General features: G+C 43.0%; 1 pseudogene; it reads right to left on the minus strand.

Annotated features, from left to right (window-relative positions):
* Positions 1–19749: 19749 nt before the first annotated feature.
* LOC130705048 (thioredoxin, mitochondrial-like) lies at positions 19750–20265 on the minus strand (annotated as a pseudogene).
* Positions 20266–21278: the final 1013 nt, after the last annotated feature.

Genomic DNA, 21278 nt, shown 5'->3' on the forward strand with positions numbered 1-21278 from the left:
TAAGTTGCTGATGAGGAGAAATGATCTGATTTAGTACAGAAGGGGAAAAAAATCTATCACAAGTCACTGTTTATATCAATAGTTTGCACCGCGTAGTAATATGCCAGTTACTAAGCAGAAATGCTGACATATCTCGAGTGGTCGAAGGTTTAAAAAAAAAAAAATTGGGGGTAGGAACATTGGGCATGACTGTAGCTTCAAGAACAAGTTGGTAGAATAAGGGGAATCGCTAAAAATTGCTTTTCCCCTTCAGCTTTAATTCTAGAGGCAATACAGCCATTTTAATAAATGGGAAATTGAGGCAACTTAAGGTAAAAATTTAAACATCACAAAGTAGGTTCTCCAACAAATATGGGGCATGGAAACTAGTTATTAAGAGGGTGGCAACTATGGCATTTTTTTCCAGATTTTTATACCGAGGAAGGGTTTGTTCCCTAAAGTAGTAAGACTATAAAAGAATATCTGACTACCTGAACTCAAATTTTACTTTTTTGCTTTTTAAAAAAAATTGTTTTTCTCTATTGGAATACTGACATCTGTGCAATTTTAACTCTGGTATACCGTGAACTGAACTTGATTCTTTACAAGGAAAAGACAAAAGTTTGAAATGTATGTTTGAACCAAATTAAATTGCCATTTTTGTATGTTAAATTCATGTGGTTGACCCTAAGACAACTTCTTAGGGCCCAGTGTTTCTGGTTAAGAGAAATTTTTTCCACCCTGTATCAGATTCCATCATGACCCTATTCTTTCACATTTACTCCTAATGTACCCTGTATGCCCATTATTGAAATTCAACAGCACTAAATCCTAGTTTTACAACAGGTCAAATTTCATTTCTTAGTTTTCCCATTCTATAAAATATACCATTCCTTGATTTTTGAAAAATGCTGAAGCCAGTATTTACTGGAAAACAATTCACTCTGTATTCAGCTTATGCAATGTTTTTGGAAATGTTTACCTATAGCGTGTAGGTTAGCTAAAATCTTTCATCACCCAAGACTTCTCTCTAACCACATGTAAAATGACTACGACTGTTCCCTCACCCAGAAGCCGCATTCTTGAGTATAGAGCTATTTGGTAAAGCACTTGACAGCTGGTAGGGGCTCTCCCAGGGGCAAGTGCTAATTTCTATGCAGAATCTGTAGATTACACCCAGCATCTATCAAGTTAAGGATTAGATCACCTAAAATCTTAACTGTTAGCCACTCACCAGCCTGGCCAGCCTGACACCGTGCCAGCAAGAATACAAAAGATCTAGGAGCCCTTCAGAGACACCTGGTCCCTTGTACACAGGTGCAATCTGTTTGGCTTCTGAGGCAATTTCCACTAGTCCATTTTAAATGGGTTTGGCAGATGAGATAACATGTACTTCATGTGAAAGAAATGTTATGAATACCAGTTTATGGTTTAGGATCTCTAACATGCAGAAAGAACCAGGAAAGTGAAGTAGTATAGAAATGAAGAGAAATCCAGAGTCAAATGAAGAGGTTAATGTTCTTTAAAAAAAAAAAAAAAAAAAAAAGGAACAGGTTAGGTGATTACTTAACTGCTGTGAGGGCAGCTAAATAATTTGAATGTGATTAGAGAAAGTCAGTGACAGCCTCAGGACCTAAGGTCCTCAAGAATATGTCGATCTCTACTTCAAGACCTCAAATTACTCTGCCAGCTTTTTCTTACAACGTCTATTCCTTCATCTTACCGTTCTCAATTTTACTGACCTTTACTTCTAGCTCCCCAGATGGTGGCCCTTGATCTCCTCACTGTGGGAACCGACTCTTCCAAACGCAGGGCGTCAGTGTTTTGTCCACCTCCCACTGCCCTCTCTCAACAAGGTCATCTCAGCTTCACCCTTTGACTCTCTGCTCGTGTCCAATGTGGCAGTGCTTGATGTTGGTTACTACTGTGAGCCATTTCTAAAACACTATCACCAGGTTCCAGGAAATACAGGATTTATATGGCTCACGGGCTAACTGGCCCCTTGTAATCCCCTTTAATCAACTACTTGAGCCCTCCTGTGTTCCCACAAAGTAGTTGTTCCCAATTTGCTGCACTCACTCCCCTGATCTGCCCACAACCCTAGATGTATCTCCTCAGGCTAGGCAGCAACCCCACCTTCCAAACTCCAAAACTCATTTCATCTGGCATTAGGAACAGATGCCTCACTTCTTAAGGTAACCCCTCTCATCTAAGGGAGAGGATTCCATCCCAACTCTTCAAATTTCTATATCCAACACCCCCACCACCAGGATGGTGGTGAGGATGGGGCAATTTGACCTTCCTCAGCCCTTGACATGTCCTAGTGTTTCTCAAGATGTGGTCTCCAGACCACCTGCCTCTCATGGGCTGAAAGTCCCTGTAAGAAATGAAGCTTCTCTAAATGCAATGTGGAATCCTAGAACAGATAAAGAACATCAGTGGAAAATCTGGTGAAATCCAAATGAAGTCTGGAGTTAACAGTAGTGCGTTAATGTTGACTTCTTAGTTTAACAAATGTGCTATGATAATATGTTAATATTAGGGCAAAATGGATATATCTTTGCAACTTTTCTGTAAACCTAAAATAATTCTAAAAGTTTACTAAAACAGAACAAAAAGACCTAATTCTTGGATCCCAAATTAATCTCAATTCCTGGAGCTGAAGCCTGGGAATCTACATTTCTAATAGGAACCCCAAATGATTCTTATGCAGACACAAATTTGAAAACTAGTCTTTCAATTCCCTTTCCATTCCATGCCTGAATGGCTGCTTCCTCCTTGTTTTACTTACCTTAACCTGATTGAATCTTTTAGATCCTCTCAACCCTAAACTATAAGTACTATCATTATCCCCCTTTCACAGATGAGAAAGTACTAAGATGCAGTACACAAATGAAGTACTAAGAGCTTAAGTAATTTGTTCAGGATCAACAGCCCATGAATGATGGAGCTGGGAGTTGAATCCCTAATCAGTCTAGCTCCCAAATCTATGCACAGAACCATTCTACTTCCTCTCATTCTGTTGCACGTAAGAGCTCTGTAACTAAATCACTAAAAGAAGCATTATTACCTATTTCTCCAACTTCCTAAGTCCAACAGTGCCCCCCTTTTCCACTGGGGGGAATGAACAACGAGAAAGCACTGGGAAGACGTGCCCACTAGAGACCTGTACGGGTCAGGCACAGTGGCTCTTGCACCAGGATCCAGCTCAACCGCTGTATTTTCTGTTCTCCCAAATGCCCTAACATGTACCAATCTAATAATGCTCATAGTACTCACTTTGATGCTAAATTAACTATCTCAGGTTTACTAAGCATCGGTCCAGATTGTCAGGGAAGTGCCAACTCTAAATCAATTTACAGTTGGCCCTCCGTATCCACAGGTTCTGCATCAGTGGATTCAACCAACCATGGACTGAAAATATTTAGGGAAAAAAGTTTCAGAAAGTTACAGAAAGCAAAACTTGAATTTGCTGCACACCACCAACCATTTGCATTCTATTTACAACTACTTACTTAGGATTTGTACTTGGTGTTATAAGTAATCTAGACATGACTTAAAGTATAAAGGAGGGTGCGGGGGAAGATGGGAGGATTGTGCGTAGGTTATATGTAAATACTGCACCGTTTTATATAAGGGACTTGAGCATCCATGGATTTTGGTATGGGGTGGCACGGGGGGGAGGGAGACGACTGGAACCAATTACCCACAAATACAGAGGGAGAACCATATATCCTCTTATCTTATCTGGATTCCCTGACTTGTATTTAGACCTTAATACAAAGTTGTGGATCTAACTGCTGAATGATGAAGTTTTGGGAGTTTCTGACTGCAAACCAGACACACACAACAACAGCAGCACTTCTATCCAAATTGCTTCAGTACAGAGTATAGATGGAGGGTTGATAAAATAGAACACAATCTCAGGTAATGTCTCTGTTCTTATGTCTATTTTCCTTCATTTCTTCAAGGGAATCATGAAACAATCACAGGATCAGCAGGAGAAACCTATGAAGTATATTCAGGTAAAACATGTTTTCATTAGTTCTCCTTCTGGTGATTGGAATTTCTTTGATTTTATTATCAATAAAAACGTTGCCACTTATATTCAAAGTACATCCGAGAAATCTGATCATGAAGTTAGAATGCACATACCTCCTTCAGATACTCTTAGAAAACAGTGTCTCTCCATGAAAGCATGAGAAAAATACTTGTACAGCATCTTATTTGCTTTACCATTGCTTTAATGCACTTTAAAATTTATCTACAGTAATTGGGAACAAAGAAACAAAAATAGACATTTCTTTGTTTTTCATAAATAACTACTCTCCATATTTGATAAAAATCTCAAAGCATTATTTTAACTTCCCACAAATATAATACATACAATTTTTTTTTTCTGAAATAATAAGGTCAGCAAATTAAGTATCTTGACACTAATATAACCACATATAACTGCTATTCTACTGACTTCCAGGAACAAAACAAAAACAGAAAACTTCTTATCAAGATGCTCTGGGTTTCCTTTTGCTAGTGTTAGGGATCTGGAATTATAATCATCTGCCAGGAATAATTTTATAGATTCTAGTTGATTGTCTACAAAGAAAATATCGCTGGCTCTGCTTTGTGAGTTCTGGATTTGACATGACACTGACAATACCGCATGGGACAGGCACTATACACACATGGAAATCAGAAAAAGTACTGAATGCCCTGGACTCGAACTACTGACTCAGTATGTGCCTCACTTGGCTCAGTAATAAATTCACCTGCACCAAACCCGTATCAAAAGTCACTAAATCTCTCATATATATAATATATATTATTTATATACACACCCACAACACATACACACTATACATACAGTTTGTAACAACATGAAGTAATATTGTCTTCAAATGATGTACCACAGACTGCAATAAATCCTGTAATTGTCATCAAGCTGCTAGAAGCTTTTGAGAGTTCTGAGCCAGGTTACTTAGTTACTTTCATCCTGCCTACCCTTCATCATTCACCCTGCTTTAATGTCTTGGTAGCTTTTTCTTTCAAAACCACCCTCCTCAACCCAGGCGTATTTCTTTCCCAGGATCACTTGATCGGACTTTGGAGGCAAGAAAGGGCATGCAGGGGGAGCAGGAAATCCTCAGCCACTGTACCTCACACCTGCCTAGATTTGTGATGTTCTCTGTCCTGTTGGCCACATTCGGTGTTAGAAAGCAGTTATTCAAAGCTTTGTCCCTCCTACCCCCCTTGGTCTTTCTGTAGAGCACAAAAGTGAAAGAAGCCTCTTTAGCAGGGGTAGCAGTTCATTAAAATATACAACTACATTTCCTAGCTCTGGGGTTCCCATTCTGTACTTGAGACTGCAGGTCACGGGTGCTGTTATTAAGGTGCGGTGTGGGATCCATGAGGTTTTCTCCTGGCAGCCGGTGTCAGGATTAGTGCAGCCCTAGCCCAGGAGGAAACGGCCTAATGAATACCAACTTGGAAACAGTGGTGTCAGCACGTTATTTAAGCTTGTACATTGCTCACAATTACACACAACACACACACAGGCTTATCACTGGAAACGACTACGAGAAAACAAGACAAAGGTTTGCAAGGATAAACCAATAAGGCACCAAGAATACTTATTTTCAGCCAATTTAGACAACTTCAAAGTGTGAGGTTAATAATAGAAATTAAAATGACTTCCTAAGTCTTATCAACTGATTTACTGAGAGGTCACATATTAGTTCCTTCTAAATCTTTACCCCCTAATCTGTGATGGGAGACGTTGCTTACAATTGAACCATGAAAGGGACAGCCCAAAAGCTGTACATGTGAAACTAAACTGGGCCTTAAATCCTCACTAAAATCACAGAGCTGGCTGTGAAGAAGCTGCTAAACCACCCCACAACCTTCCATTTTATAATTGTTTTCATGAGTGTGGATTGTTTGCCTAATAAAAATAAAAATCAGAAGAAAACAGCATATGAGATGGAAATAGGGGGCGACCATAAATAGATGGGCTTCTCTGCCCTGGGTAGCGGGAGGGGTGGCTGAGGTAAGACTTGAGGGAAGCAGGTGGGCTTCATCTTTGAGGGAAGGGAGGGGGAGAGCAGCGGTGAGAACAGAGGCTGAAAACAGAGGCAGCTCTGAGAGTTGGCCTGGACCTAGACCTCCAAATGCATTACCTGTATTGCCTCTCCTTGGCTTAGTATCCTTTGTCTTAACTGTCTTTTTTTTTTTTTTTAAGTAAATTGGTTGTTCTTTTTAGGTTTGGTATGTTGCCAAAATGAAAACTAGTTGTTTTAACAGGAAGAATTAAATCACTTCAACCACATCATCCCACAACTTTTAGATACATTCTGCATCATCTTTACACTCCTCCACAAAAAAAAAAAAAAAAAAAAGGAAGAGGAAAAACCCAAATTAGGCACAATGACCTAAGGCAGCAGAATAATCTATGTACTTTCTGGGAAGACATGTTAACTGAGGGAAGAGGTCAAGGTGATCAGAAAAGTTCCTCATTTGAAAAACAAGAGAGGAACTGGCCCTCAGGCAGGGGATCTATTTCAAGGTTCTAAGAAGCTTCTGAACAAGTAGAGGAATTAGATGTGCAAAAAGTTCTGTAACTCTGTGTACAAGGTTTTGTCGAATATACTGAAATTTTGATTCAGAGGATGAGTGTGTAAGAGCAGTGCATTTTTATAAACGTGAATAGCTTCTGAAAGTCCATGAAAACTATAACACCAGGCTTCTTTCCACCAGCAAAGTGCTTAAATACACTATGGAAACTATACACTTGTTTACTTAATATCCATAATGTAAAAACTGACCTGGGCTTAAATCTGACTTTTCCAACTTTGGTATAAATGAAGCGCAAATCCCTACACTTGCTGTTTTTCTAGGGAGACATCCTCAAATTTTAATTGTTTTTGCCATTTTAGCTTCTTAAATTTAGTCCCCACTCAGTCCTGGTCACTGGTATTCTGCTGGCCAATGCACTGTCACCCCCTTCCCCAGTAATGGCCTCACACTCTTCTTGAATGAATGGTTAAATAGATTAGGAAAGCAAACAGAATTTTTAACAGTAAAGTATGTATGCGTGGTGTGTGTACGTGTGTATTCATCAATACATAGGCTTTCATATGTAAATGAGGGAATGGTTCAACAGATTAGAAAAGCAAACAGAATTTTTAACAGTAAAGTATGTATGCGTGGTGTGTGTACGTGTGTATTCATCAATACATAGGCTTTCATATATAAATGAGGGAATGGTTCAACAGATTAGAAAAGCAAACAGAATTCTCTAACAGTAAAGTGTGTGCTCATCACTATATAAGCTTTCTCAGAAGAGGAAGAGAAAAATATATTGAGGTGGGGGGGGAACAGCTTTCCTTTTGCTACACTGATCCATGTTTTAAAAGCTTATGCAAGGGTGTTATGGGTCTCATTTGTTTTCAGAGGCCGCAGAGAGCAGTGTCTCGATGCTTTTGGAATATCTGGTTGTAATCTAGTCCAAAGTCCAGGGACACTTATTTTCCCCCATCGCTGCCAGTGTTTGTTCACAGGACTGCATGGTGCGCGCCCGCCGCCGCGTCCCGCCCGCCGCTCTTCTTCTCCCCTGCAGGGGGATCCGCGCTCCAGCAGACTCCTGGGGGCGGTGGCGGTTCTCCCGGGACGCGCCGGGCTCCGCTCCTCCCCCGCGCTCTAGCACCCTTTGGCCCACCTCCGGCGGGTATTGAACTGCGCGCGGCGGCGGCGGCGGCGCTGGCCGCAGTGGAGTCACGGCCTCGGACTGACTAGCCTCTCCCACCCAGCCTGGGTCACCTGCTTCTAATGCCCGCCGGGAGGCTCCGCCCCGGCCCCGCCCCTTCGCGCTGGGGCTCGGTTGGTGGGCCGCCCCGCCACGCTCTCCGCGCGTCCCCGCCCACTGCCCCGCGGGCTCAGCCTCTCCCCAGGCGCCCTCCGGCCCCGCCTGGAGCTGGCAGCCGAGGAGCGTGGGCCAATCGCCGGCCGGGAAGCTATGGGGGGCGGGGCGAATGCTAATCACGCCTTCTTGAGACCCGGAGCGGGAAACCCTAGCTAGAAGTCCCTCCTGAGTTCTCTGCTGGCGTCCACTGGTGCGGGGCTCACTTTCCCGTAATGTTCTAGCTTATGAACCCTAGCTTCCAGGGCACCTACCAGGTCTCCTATCTGCAGCTAAGCATCCTTAGAGTCCAGCGCTTGTTTAAAAGAACTGCTCAAAGAATCATTCTTAACCGTGGCACCTGTCTCCTCTCTGCGCTGCCCTCACCAGGTGAGCTCAAATTGAGAGAAGTACAAATGCTTACTGAGCCCCTACTGTGTGTCAGACGGCGCGTTAATCGTTCTCATCTTAATCCAGGATGTCTCAGATCCTTACAACAATTCTTATAGGTGAAGAAACAGAGTTTAGAAGCATACCAAGGGAACCGAGCTAATGATAGTTCCCCCAAGAAAGCCACAACCTAGATAATCTTGTTCAGCGCGGTATTCCGACCGCCTAGCACAGAGTAGGCTCTCAAATGGCAAACCCGGGATTCGAACCGAGATAGTTGGGATGCGACAGCCACAGTTTTTACCACCTCCTCCCCCCTCCCCCCATATGCGACCGGTTATCTCCCAGGCTTTAACCTTTACTTTTGCATTTCGTAACAAAATCTTACTGTTGCGACAAGAAAGTGATTTTCTTTCTGTCTTTGGAAGACTCCAGACATGTTAGTCCTTTATCAGTTTATCGGGTTAAAAATCCAGGCAGTTCGAAGTCGCCCGCAGAGAAAAGCAACACTGGCTCCGGGCTCTGTGATGGGCAGGGGCCGCCCCCCCCCCCCGCCGGGGGCTACCCGCTGCTTAGCTGCGCACCCGCGCGCCGCCGGGGATCCGGGGCGCACGGAGCTGCGGGAGCCCGCGCGAAGACCTGCTGGGCGCCTCGACCACTGGGACGCACTGTGGCGCTCTCCAGATGGGTTATTATGCTGCAAGTTTTAAATGTCCTAAAAATGCCTCTTTTCTACATGTTCTAATTAGGTTGGAAGACTGAGGTGTTTAACATTCTTGAAATTCATTCACACGCTTACAAAGAGGGTTTGAATTGTTTCCCGCTCCCCCTACCCCTTCCTTCTACTGGAAGAAGGCGGGAAAAAGGCAGGAGGGCCTGAGTTCTTGAGGGACTCAGGACTGCACTTTAGGGCTGAGTCGTTCTTGTGTCCTGGATCCCACTTACACAGACTGGGAGACAAAATTACAGAATAGCCCTCTTCCTCCTGCTTATCAACAAGACTTTGTGAGAAATAATGAGGAATACGTGTATTAATCCCAGCCTCAAAGTTAAAAGAAATAAATATAAATCTCTTCACAAACATTAAAACCGTTAATAAATATGTTTAAAATGTACTTTACCTCTTTCATTCCCTGGGATTCTACAGGTGCTTATATTTGTTTGGTTTTTTTGGAACTACTTGGCACTCGGTGTCGGCAAACATCCCAGGGTTGAAAGTAGTGGGAGTTGAAAAGCTATGGAATAGCAATCAAAAAGAAAGGGAAACCCTCAGTGGAAAGTATGCACAGATTGTGAACATGCCAAGAGAGGCTGCCTCATTCTGTGGCCTGTATGCAACATGTGTATTATTGGGGATGGACAAGTGTTGGCTAATAATAAAAATTATTTGAAGTTGGAGAATGTTAATCACTCATGCTGGAATTTAACCAGAATACATGTGTTATTTCACTTAGTTCTGACTCAAAGGATGTTATCTCCTAGTCTGTAAACCTCTCCCTTCTTAATCAACAGGGAGATGTTATTTTTGCTTGGAGATCTCTAATAATAGTAGTAATAATAGCGGGAAAACTTGGCCAAAAGAAACGTATTTTGCATTGTATAGCTTTTTGTATCATTTGAATTTTTGCTTTTCTGCATACACTATTTCACTTTAAAGGCAGTTTAAAATATGCTGTTTAACATGTATTAGGCAGGGTGCTACATAATTCATTTCAGTTAGCGCATTTGATCCTCACAACAATCAGATGGAACTGGCATCATAATGGCTTCCTTGAAGTTACATATTTAGTCCATGGAAAGGACAGAAAGCACAATTTTCTTCTGAGTCATAGTTATTGTTTAACAAACTGGAAAACACTGAATTATTTTTAAAGATGCAATTTTTAAGCAACTAGAATATTGCCAGGCATTCTTAGCTATTAATTCACTCATCTATCCTTCCATCTAGCCATCCATCCATCCATCCATCCATCCAAAAACACCAGATTTCTGACTTGAAGACACTACTGTTATATTAAACGTGTTGCTACAAAGTGGAATTCATGAGGTTCAACTTAAATTATTGTCCAAGGTGTGCTTATTAATTGATGAAAATACGGAGGATCATGCCAAACATTCCATCTAGTAAGACTGTGACATTTTGAAAGTTTTGAAGTATTGGTTTTGGATTTTGTAATCAGAGAATAGTTATTGCATTTCTAATCTTACTATACTTGTATTGATTATACATATTGAGACACTTGAGAGTTCAATGCTATAGGAATGACTGGACAGGTAGCCTCTGTATACTCTTCAGTATCTTGATAATCAAGCCTGGAACAGTGTGCTGCCCATAGATGCCTTTGGTAAATATTTGTGAAATAAATGGATGAATAAATGGCAACTGAGATTAACTTTTTAAACTTTAGCAAGTGGCATTGAATCCTTGGATAAAGCTTACCTTATGAACTATATATATCTCTGAGGTTGACCCTACCCTGTTAAATGCAGCATGAGTCCAAACCTTGGCTCTTCCTTTACTAGCTGCCACTTTGGACAAGTCACACAACAGCTCCAGGTCCTCTTTCCTCATCTGTAAAGTGGAGTTACCCCTCATAGAGTTGTAGTGAGGGGTAAATGAATTTATATGGTGAAGAGCTTAAAACCATGTCTAGCACCTCGTAACTCTGTGTAAGTCTGTTATTAGTTTCTACTGGGTTCATGCTATTTTTCTGTTTTCTCACTCTATTTTCTTTTGTGTATCACTTTAATAATGGGAAAAAAGTTACATTTTTTAGATGTACAGGCATACCTCAGAGATATTGTGGGTTTGCTTCCAGACCACCGCAATAAAGGAAATATCACAATAAAGTGAGTCACATGGATTTTTTGGTTTTCCAGTAATGTCTATAAAACTTATGTTTACACTATTCTTCAGTCTATTAAGTGTGCAAGAGCATTCTGTCTTTAAAAAAGGTACATATTTTAATTTAAAAATTATTTCTGAAAAATGCTAACCATCATCTGACAACTCAGGGTTGTCACAAACCTTCAATTTGTGAAAAAGCAAAGTCTGCAAAGCGCAATCAAATGAGGTATGCCTGTACTTTATGTCTGAGCACACTCCCAGCTGTCACCAGCTATCTCTAGCATTAAGATATTAGCTAGATTTTATGCCAAAGCAGGGATCATTTCACTTGCCCTGGATCAAAGTGCGTACACCTGACATCAGCAACCAGCCCGCAAGTGTGCGAGTGTGCACAGGGCTGGCACAGGACAGACACCCACAAGCCAACTTGAAATCCCTCACAGGTATTTCCAGACTAGCTTTTTCCATGTCCTAGAGCATTTCTGATAACTCCTCTTCTCATCAGATCAGACACCTCTAGAGGAGAAACCCAGACACTAATCAGAGGATTAACATGATGAGTCATTTATCCAGGTTCATAATAAGAATGCCTTGTTCACATTATAAGTGGAATCATTCAACTGTAATCTTTAGTCTTCTCCCCTCCTCCACTGTGGTGGCGATTATAGAAAAGTAAGAGCTTCTTTCTTCTTTCCCAGAGGCGATGGAAGCGCTCATCTTTCCCACTCTCAGCAATGGCTCTCAGCTGCACATTACAATCACCTGGGGAGCCTTAAGATATACTGATGCTTGGGCCCTACTGAATCAGAATCTCTGGTTGACGGACCCAGACACTGTTTCTTGGTTTCGTTTTATTTGTTTATTTTTGTTGCCGTTTTGTTTTTAGCTCTCCAGGTGATCCTGATTTTCAGCTAGGATCGAGAGCCACTGACATAGATGGTTTTGTTATTTCCTCAGCACAGCCCCAAACTTGGGCCTAGCTGGATCTTCTGCAGAAAAGGGTTAATCACATCATGATGTAAAATGGAACACCTCGGGAGAAAGTATAGAGAAGTACGTTCTAGTCTAACTGCATGTGAGTCTGTTTGGGCTGAAGGAAAGTGTGTGTATATGAAGTAAAAAATATGTAACAGAATTGTGGTACAGGGCTGGCACAGTCAACAACAATGGTGGCCGTAACAGTAACTGATGGGTATTGGGCATTTCCAATGTGCATGCACTGTGCTAAGCATTTTACATATATAATCTCTTTTACCCCCAAGAATCCTGTGAGGTTGATATTATCAACCCCATTTTATAGATTAAGAATCTGAGGTTCAGAAAGTAACTTGCTACACAACGGCACACACCTTCCAACTTGGGTTTTCCTCGCTCCAAAGACTATGCTGCCATTGATTGCAGGCCTCGTTGTAGGCCCAGCAGTAGAGGGTCCTGAAAACCACCAGATGGTAACTCTTGAGATAAGCAACTCCCCTTGTTCCTTATCATCCTTTTCCTGGGGACCAGGTCAAATTTTCAATTCTGGTGTGGCCTCTTGTGTGGGGGACTAAAGTACGGAAAAGCTGAGGGCTCTGGATTCATCTAGAATCCAGTATAAGTCTAGAGCCACTTGTTCTTTGGGCTTTGCAGACCAGGCATGAGGTGGGGCACCCTTTAGACTAGATTTCAGGACCTGTCTGGTATCTTGGCAGAGGGAGCTTCAGTTCGGTAAATATTGATGCTGCACATGCTGTGAGCCAAACCCTGGTGCCAGGGGTGCAAAGATGAAGAGGCATGGGCTTACCAGGCAGGACGTGGTGGGAGCACAGAGGAAGCGCCTGGCCCAACCTGGTGGCTCAGGGAAGACCCAGGCTGTGCCTGGAAGGCTGAATATGAACTAGGTGATCTATGAGTCAGGGTTTAGTACAGGAAGGAACCACTCTAGGTGTTTCAAACAGAGAAATATTTAATACTGAGAATCAAACAGAGGCTTACAAAATTGATGAGCTGGAGGGGCAGAAGTCAGGGGGGTACCCCTGGGCTATTGAGTTCACGGGCCTACCACAGTAGCTATGTTCCAGAAGTTGGGATGGTGCTGCAGCAAGGGCTCTTCACACCCATGAAACTGGTGACTAGACACTGAAACAGGACATTGAGTCCAACAGCATTAAATGCCTCTTAACATTATTGCTCAAACCTTGCTGGCCAACAGCAACAGCAACAGAACGATGCCTTCTCCTTGCATCTGCCTCCAAATCTTACACAAGTGCACCTGATTGACTGAACTTATTTCAGATCAAGACCCTAGCTGCAAGGGAGTCTGAAAAACAGTAGTTTGGCAGTTCGCCATCTCTTCAAGCAAATTACTAGAAGGATAGAATGGACGCTGGAGAGGCAATCACTAGTATCCACTATAGGTAAGGAAACTGAGAAGGACTTCCTAGACAGAGGAATCAGCACAAGTAACGGGCACAAGGCCATGAAAGAGCACGATTCAAGTGGTGAACAGCTGGGCATGGCTATGCTATCAGAAGCATCTGAATCAAGGTTTTTACCTGAAAGTGCACTCACGTCTAATCAACATATTTTTGATTAATTAGATTCGTATGTACACTGTACACATGACACTCTTTCCTATTGATACAGCGCTTGATTTATTCAACTGACTACTAGTGCAGAGGAGAAAGGAAAGGAGCAAAAAGCATGAAAAAGAATAAATAAAATTGTTAGGTAATAGTCATCCACAAAGAAAACAGAACATGAACCTTCCCCAAGCCTAATGTTGCAAACACTGTTGATTATGTGCCGAGGAGTCATCTCCCCTTTTTCCTTCCTAACAAAACCCCCGTTATTTGTTTTGTTCTGTTTTGTTGGGGAATCCACCCTTTTCTGCATAGCCCTGTGCTTCAGGAGAGGCAGGAGCTTCAGGTCAAGCCCCAAGGAGTAACACGTGATTAGTCTAACTGCTCGTGTTTCTCCCCTTCTTCTTATCAGCGTTTAGGTTACATACATGCATGGGACACAGTTCTAGCCAGTAAGGCGGGGTGTGGGGTCCAGTGTGAGGTAAGTCTGTCAGGGGCTTACGGGAAAGATCTTACTCCAAAGGAGAAGTAGTCCTCTCCCCTGCTGGGTATTGTTTTGTCTGCCTGTGATGCCTACCACTGTGGGCACCATCTTGCAACCACAAAGGAGCTAAGTTGACCCAGTGAAGAAGGATGGCATTGAGGCTACCTGAACTGTTGGCCTCCAGACTTGTTGTTATGTGATACGATACGCTGCTTATTTTTTAATACATTTGAGTCCCTGTTTTCTTTCACTTGCAACCAAGAACATTGTAACTACTACATGCAGTCTGTACACTTAGGATGAGATCTGCCCACTTAAACTTGGCTAATGAAGTCTCTGGAGGAGATTTAAGGAGAAAAATTTATTCCCTTTTTTTTCCACCAGAAAAATTGTTGTTTATCCTTCAAGAGCATTCAAGACCCACTCAAATGTCATTTCTGTCAAGCTGAGTGCTTTGTTATTGCCTGTACTCCCACAGCCCTCCCACTACTTCTCTATTACAGCACTTTACTCATATACTCTTTCAGCAAATATTTATTGAGTGCCTATTTTGGGCTTGGTAGTGTTTTAGGCACAGGGGTTACAGTAGGAAACTAAATGCATGGAGATTCCAATCTAGTAGAAGACAGACAATGAATGAAAAAATTTTAATGTGATGACTCTTATCAAAGGGAAAAAAAAGAATTCTTGTAAAAGAGGGGGAAATAACTACCTTGAAATTTATTTTATTGTACTGTGATTCTCTGTTCATATGTCAGTTTTTTCCACTAGATTGTGTGTTCTTGTAACCTCACATCACCCACCACTTCCCTGGGGGATTGCATTTTCCAAAGATGGCTGCGAAAACCTCTCCCATCCCACAGGTTTTTCTGCAATGTGATCTTGCCATTCCCCATAGGGGACGGATGTAGGAGGTCCTAAGTCTCCTCCTCTTGAATCTCAGTGGGCTTGTGACGGTTTTGACCCATGGACTGTGTTGGAAGTGATGCTCTAAAACTTCCATGGATAGGTCATAAAAGGCCGTGTAGTTTCTACCTGGGTCTCTTGGGACACTTGTTTTTTGGAAGTGCTTTTTCTTGGGACACTCCCTCTTGACACCTACATATAGATGCTCCACTTGACAGTCCCAGCTGAGTGAGCCTTCAAGTCATCCCAGGTTAGGTGAAGAAGCTTCCAGATGATTCCAGCCCCCAACCTCAAGTCATTCCTAGTTGTTCAAGTCTTCCCAACTGAGGCCCCAGATGTCATGAATCAGAGACAAGCCATCCCTGCTGTGCCCTCTCCAAATTCCTGATCCACCGTATCCATGTGCATAATAAAATGCCTGTTGGTTCACACCACTACTTTGGAGTGGTTTGTTACACAGCAGCAATGACTGGAACCCCCCAGATCTGCCCTTCTGTGAAATTTTAATCCAGTAGACAACTTTTTTTCTTTTCACCTGACCCAGTTGGTGATCAACTTATGCACTGAAGCTTGAGAACTTTCATCCATCTTACTTTCATCCCATTGAGTGTCGCTGTTGATGATATGCATGTGAAATGTCTAATCTTTTAAAACACAAATCTTCACCATTGATCTTAATATCCTGCTGCAGTGAGTTCCCCAGTTCAACTGTGTGTAGTGGGAAAAAAGTGCCTCCTTTTATCCATTTTAAACATGCTTCCTTTTCATCTCATCTTGTCCTCTTGCTCTTCCCCAAGTAAAGTGATTTCCATTTTGTGGGTACCTAGACACAGAGAACTGAGTTGAGACAATAATCTTTCTTTGGTTACCCAGAAGGCCTCGGGCGTGCTGCGACGGGGAGCAGTGGATTTTAGCTGGTGACTTAAAGGTGGTGGAACACTGTATTCTAATTAGTCACAAGTTTAGTTCCAAGCTTTCAAAAAATAGTCTAGATTCTGCAAGACACAGTAGGTGTCCTCTTGTGGTGCTGGGAAGTAGAGCACAGTAGAGAGGGAAGAGCATTGGCCAGTACATAGGCAATCCGGATTCAAGTCTCATCTTGTGAGCCAGCTGTGTGCCCTTGGGCATAACACTTAGCCTCTCTGGACCTCATTCTCCTCAACTATAGAGTGAAGAGATTCAACCAGAGGGTTCTGGAGCACCCTTTTGCCTCTAACTTTGTATGAATTCTATGTATTTGCCAGTCATTTTGAAACATCTACTACATAAATCCACGGGAAGAAAAAGTTTGTATTCTAAACAGTTTGCCATTTTAGCTTCAAAGTGGAGTTGGAGAGAACCACCACTCCCCCCTAAAAAATTTTCTAGTTTTTAGAAAACTAATGTTATCATTTTCCAAAAACACAATCCAAATTAGGCTTCGATTACCAAAAATATATCCTGCTGTGACTGTTAAGTGACAGGTCTTGCAACCTGAGTCCTTTTAGTTTGGGGGTGCACCCCAGGGCTCCCATCAGCCTTGCTTTCATGAGCCTCTCAATTCTCACGGTGCCATTGCTCGATGTTTGCATGGGGACAACTCCATTCTAAGTGATGAGAGTGAATGGATGGGGTGAACTGCTGCTGCATATGGCCACCTTGGGGAGGAAAAAGAATATTGTCCCAGTGAGCAGTGCAGTAGGAACTATTCAAGTGAATCTCTAGAAATCTGAAATCTCTTCCCAATTCTTTCTCTCCCTACAGAAGAAAAAAGGCAGTTACCATGTGGGACTTGGGGAAAGCATTCAGTCTCACTCAACCTGGACTCATTTCACCAATTTTCTGGTCTGCTTAATATTTCTTCAACAGTTGTGATTCTTAGAACTTCGTGGGCTCTAACCCACTTCTTAAGCTCTGCATCCTGTTTTGTCTTACTGAATTTTCTCTTTCCAATCCCAGGTGGGTGGGGGAAATGCTTCTCATCTCTGATTTTAAAATTCATTACAGAATCTCCAGTATTGAAGGGCTACCATGCATTGAGAGGACAGATTGCTTTCACTGTTGGCTTAACAAACTCTATCAATAGCAACAAGTAGCATGACGAGGTTCTACTCAACAGAAACTTACTTGTAAGGTTAAGAAAACCCCTGCGGTCCTTAGACAAAACTTCAGGTAACAAGTAGGAGAATAACAGCAGTAAAAGTAATAAAAAATATATCTAGTGTTTAGAAGAGCTTTTTGAAAATATTCTAAAGAAGAACCCTCCCACACTTTCCTTAATAAGATATCTCATATGTGATCACACATATCCACTTCCTTATCATCAGTATCCTATGCGAGGATGTTTTGACGTTTTTGTTAAGGCTTTCAAGGAAGGCTTGAAAACAACACAGCAGTATCTATAATGCATAATACTGTCAGTTGTATCAATGGGAAAACTGAAGATCATGTAGGATGAATCACTTGGTTATTATCTGCTTGTTTAAGTTATTTGGGTAAAACAAGTCAGAAGTGTCGCTTGTTTCTTAGAGCGGTGCTACCCCTGCGAGGCTGCCTTCATGTGCTCAGTGACTCCTTGATTGTAGCTAAAAGGGGGACCCAGGGTTCCACACACCACATTCTGTTCCCCCTTCTGTCATTCCTGCTCACACTCTAGTGGGGGGATGAGTTTGAAGGCTTATTGTCTTCAAAACCCTTCTGTCTATGTGGGCTATGCTGCATCATTGCTTGTTGCCCAAAGGCGCTCTGCAAAGATAATTTACTGCCTAAGAAAGTGGTATATACAGAACTGGTCAAGCCATGGGTTGCACTTTTTACAAAATTAATAAACAATTTTTTAAAGCAGTTTTAGGTTTACAGAAAATTGAGCAGATAGGGCTTCCCTGGTGGTGCAGTGGTTAACAATCCTCCTGCCAATGCAGGGGACACGGGTTTGATCCCTGGTCTGGGAAGATCCCACATGCCACAGAGCAACTAAGCCCATGTGCCACAACTACTGAGTTTGCGCTCTAGAGCCCGTGAGCCACAACTACTGAAGCCTGTGCGCCTAGAGCCTGTGCTCCACAAAAAGAGAAGCCACCACAATGAGAAGCCTGTGCACCATAACAAAGAGTGGCCCCGCTCACCACAACTAGAGAAAGCCCACGTGCAGCAACGAAGACCCAACACAGCCAAAAATAAAGAAATAAAGAAATAAAGTAAAATAAAATTTAAAAAAAGAAAATTGAGCAGATAGTACAGAGAGTTTCCATATATCCTCTCCTTTTCCCACTCACAGTTTCTCCTTAGTGCGGTTCTTAGTTCTCTCTTAGTTCTCTTGCCTTAGTGCAGTTACAATTTATTACAATTGATGAACCAATATTCATATAGCATTACTAACTAAAGTCCATAGTTTGCATTAGGATTCGCTCTTTGTGTTATACAGTTCCGTAGGTTTTGACAAATAATGTCGTGTATCCATCAATACGGTATCCTACAGAATAGTTTCACTGCCTTAAATATCTCCTGTGTTTCACCTAATCATCACTTCCTCACCCCGCCTTGACCCTTGACCCCTGACTATCACATCTTTTTACTTTCTTTCCCAGAATGTCATATAGTTGGAGTCATTCAGTATGCAGCCTTTTCAGATTGGCTTCTTTTATTTAGCAATATGCACTTAAGGTTCCTTCGTGTCTTTTCATGGCTTGATAACTCATTTCTTTTTTTTTTTTAATATCCTCTTTTTTTTAGAAGAAGAAATTACAAATAACAAAACATTAGCAAAATGAGTAGAAAGTACAGCGACTTCTCATATACTCCCCCTGCCCTCACACATGCACAGCCTTCCCCATCATCAACATCCCACACCAGAGTGGTACATTTGTTACAATAAATGGACCTACATTGACACATCGTTATCACCAACGACCGTGGATTGTGTTAGGGTCCGCTGTTGGTACTGTATTCTATGGGTTGTTTTTTTTTGTAATTAATTAATTAATTAATTTATGGCTGTGTTGGGTCTTCGTTTCTGTGCGAGGACTTTCTCTAGTTGTGGCAAGCGGGGGCCACTCTTCATCGCGGTGCGCGGGCCTCTCACTATCGCGGCCTCTCTTGTTGCGGAGCACAGGCTCCAGACGCGCAGGCTCAGTAATTGTGGCTCACGGGCCCAGTTGCTCCGCGGCATGTGGGATCTTCCCAGACCAGGGCTCAAACCCGTGTCCCCTGCATTAGCAGGCAGATTCTCAACCACTGCGCCACCAGGGAAGCCCTGGGTTTCTTTTTTGCTTCTTCTGTTTTTTTTTTTTTTTTTACAAAACAGCAGCAGGAAAGAAAAATGCAGGAGGCAGATGAGCCAGGCACCGGGGTTCAGATCAGAAGGGAGCAGGGAGACCAAGCTGTTACTGCAGGCTGGCCCGGGGACTCTGTCCCAGCATCCTGGGAGCACGGCAACAAGCCCTAGAAGGAGCAGAGAGTGGGTGAGGAGACGGCTGTCCCAGCTCGGTGGCGGCACCGCTCCTTGGGCGGCCACCCTGGCGGTCAGCCAGGTTGGGAGCACTTGAGGCTCCTGTGTTTGGAGGCCTGGTCTCCAAAGCACGGACCCACAGGGGCCAGGCAGAGGGAGGAGGTAGGAAGGGCCGGCACAGAAGGGCTATGAGTTCTATCTGGGTCCCCCGGGACCACGGGGCCCAGGTGGGCAGGGGCAGTCAGGACGCTTCCCTGCCTGTCAGACAATCAGCTTCTTCAGGAAGGCCTCCAGCTGGTCCTCATCCTTGATGCCCACAAACTTGTCCACCACATCCCCATTCTTGATGGCCAGCACGGTGGGCACAGCTGATACCTCATACTCTATGGCGAGGTCTGTGTGGTCATCAATACCCGCCTTGGCCGTCACCACCTTTCCATGCTGCTTGGCCACCACCTTCTCTGACCTTGGCCCCAGGATCTTGCAGCGACCACATCGCTGTGCATGGAAATCCACAACCACTGGTGTCTCACTGTTGACAACTCAGTCTTGAAAGTCTGGTCCATCCTGGATGTTAAAGGTCATTGTACAGACTCTGGTGGTGTATATTGACTGGGCTTGGCTGGGTGTTACTGTCAGGTTATTAGGACTGCGCTGTGGGGTCTGCAGGGCCCTGGAGGCAAGGGGCGCCCACTGACTCTGAGAGGGCTTCCTGCAGATTATGGAGGCCAGGAACCTCCCCAGGAGAAGTCGCTAAGCCATCTCCCTGCAGCGAGAGCAGAGGGGTGCACAGCGCGGCCCTCCCCACCGGTCAAGGGCACTTCTGTTCCCTATTCATTTCTTTACTCACTGCCTGACATCCAGCTTGCACACATCCCCAGTCACCCAGTTGCCGCAGCCAATGGTATTTGTAGCTTTCCTGCCCCACGGACAACACTGGACAATTGCGAATGGAGCATCTACTGGCCAGGTACTGTGCTAGGTGCTCTGCTCCAGAAATGAGAAGCAGATGTGATCCCTACCCTCATGGGACTCACGTGACCAGTCATTCCTAATTAATACTCAGGTCCCTTGATTGCCACTGCTCCCTTTGGCAGGTTTACTTAAATGCCACTTAAATCTCCCTATTTTTGAAGACCTCTTCTTTCCTTCCCTTCCTTCTCTTCCTTCCTTCTTGCTTTCCTTCTTCCCCTCCTTCCTTCCTTCTTTCCTTCCTTCCTTTCTTCTTTTCCTTATTATACATGTCTTCTCAAGGCAACCACTTCTATACCTACAGCTTCAATTACTTTGTGTATACTCTAATGACAACACAATTTTAAATGTTGTTTTCATTTACCAGTTTTTTTTTTTTTTTTGGTTTATTCCTAGGTATTTTATTCTTTTTGTTGCAATGGTAAATGGGAGTGTTTCCATAATTTCTCTTTCAGATTTTTCATCATTAGTGTATAGGAATGCAAGAGATTTCTGTGCATTCATTTTGTATCCTGCAACGTTACCATATTCATTAATTAGCTCTAGCAGTTTTCTGGTGGCAGTTTTAGGGTTCTCTATGTATAGCACCATGTCTTCCGCAAACAGTGACAGTTTTACTTCTTCTTTTCCAATTTGGATTCCTTTTATTTCTTTTTCTTCTCTGATTGCCGTGGCTAGGACTTCCAGAACTATGTTGAATAATAGTGGTGAGAGTGGACATCCTTGTCTCATTCCTGATCTTAGAGGAAATGCTTTCAGTTTTTCACCATTGAGAATGATGTTTGCTGTGCTTTTGTCATATATGGCCTTTATTATGT

The sequence above is a fragment of the Balaenoptera acutorostrata genome, chromosome 1 (genome assembly GCF_949987535.1).
Source record: "Balaenoptera acutorostrata chromosome 1, mBalAcu1.1, whole genome shotgun sequence".
NCBI lineage: Eukaryota > Metazoa > Chordata > Mammalia > Artiodactyla > Balaenopteridae > Balaenoptera > Balaenoptera acutorostrata.